We start from the raw sequence: 1,656 nt of genomic DNA on the forward strand, positions 1-1,656 counted from the left end.
CTAACAACAACATTGAGCTCCTGCAATGCTTCTTACTACAAATATAATTTTTCCTGTGTAGTCTATCAGGTGAGGTCTGTGAGTATAGTTATTGTTTGTGGGGTTTTTTTAATAAAGGTATTTGCAATGATTAAATAATTGATAAAACAAAATTCTATCATTTTCCATTCTAATTTCTGTCAGGAAACTCTTACTTTCCAACTACTGATTTGTCTTCTTTGTTCTCAACTTTTGCCTCCCATTCATCAATTACTATTAATTAATCTTGATTGCATGTTTGATCAATTTCAGACTGCAAAAGGTGGTAAAAATCTTCTATTTCCTTTGCTTTGAATTTAGTTGTTGGTGCACATATCTGAATGGTAGTGATAGTAACAGTTCTTTCTTGTGTGCGTATGGATGTTATCCTGTCACATTGTACTTCAGGATGGATCTAGAAGTGCTCTTTTCCACTATAAACACAACCCATATTTTCATTTTTGGTGTGGTAGATCATATAACTATCTACAATAAAGAAGTCAATGCCAATCTGCATCAGCTCGCTAGTACCTAGTATGTCAATATTTATCCATTCCATTTCTTTTTTAACAATATCCATTTTTCCCTACATTCATACTTTGTACATTCCGTGTTCCAATTAATAGTGGCTGTTTTTAATTTTTCCTTCTCATTTTTCTGTCTCTCAATATGAGTACTCATCTTCCAGTTCTGTCTATTAGTCTGTTTATATAAATCAATAACAAACTGGAACTGTAGTAATTAACCATATAAAAGATAATGTATATTAATGCATACATTACATTAGGAGAGGAAGGCCCTCTATGAGGTGGATTGATTCAGTGACTGGGATAATTGGGATGGGAGTATCAGAGACAGTGCTATTAGCACAGGACAGAGCGGAGTTTAGGGATGTTGTACATAGGGTCGCTATGAGTCGCAGGCAACTCGACGGCACATAACAACAACAACAACAACATATTAATGTATAAAACTCAAGGTATATAAATAAAACACAAGGTGTATGAGTAATTGTATACAATATAAACTATGTGTAAAAAAACCCATGATGTTTTAAATAATATGAATGATTATATGCAAACTAATAATATTAAAAACCTCAAGCCCATTGACTTCATGTCAGAGTATGAAGGCAACGGCATTCAGAGGCTTTAATTTGCCCTGGAGGAGAGTGTCCATATTTCCCTTATGGAGCAGCTAGTGCTCCAGAACTGCTGCTACAGAGGCATCGGCTTTAGGTTAGAAGCCTACTTCTACTTCTATGCCAACTAGGCCAACAGAGCTCCCTAAATGTTCCTAGATACCCAAAATTGTACATGTCAACATGTAACTTACTTTCTTCTCTCAAACCTCGTTCACTTAAAAAAAATCTCTTTGATCAGTGTTGAAATAATGCATAATTCTAAATTAAAAGCCTAAAAGTCATCTTTCAACTTTTATTCTTTATAACTCATTATTTGCTGTTAAGTCTGGACCATATCTTGCATTAACATTTTATTCTTCGAATCCTCCACCAATATCCCAGGACAAGCAACATAATTAATGTTCTCCAGAGTTGATGAATTGTGGCAATTTAATTCTAATTGTTTTACTCAAATACATTCTTGGATAAATTTCATCCATTTACAATGATATTTG

Source organism: Elephantulus edwardii, unplaced genomic scaffold, assembly GCF_000299155.1.
Source record: "Elephantulus edwardii isolate Elephantulus edwardi_28Jun2011 unplaced genomic scaffold, EleEdw1.0 scaffold00469, whole genome shotgun sequence".
NCBI classification, from domain to species: domain Eukaryota; kingdom Metazoa; phylum Chordata; class Mammalia; order Macroscelidea; family Macroscelididae; genus Elephantulus; species Elephantulus edwardii.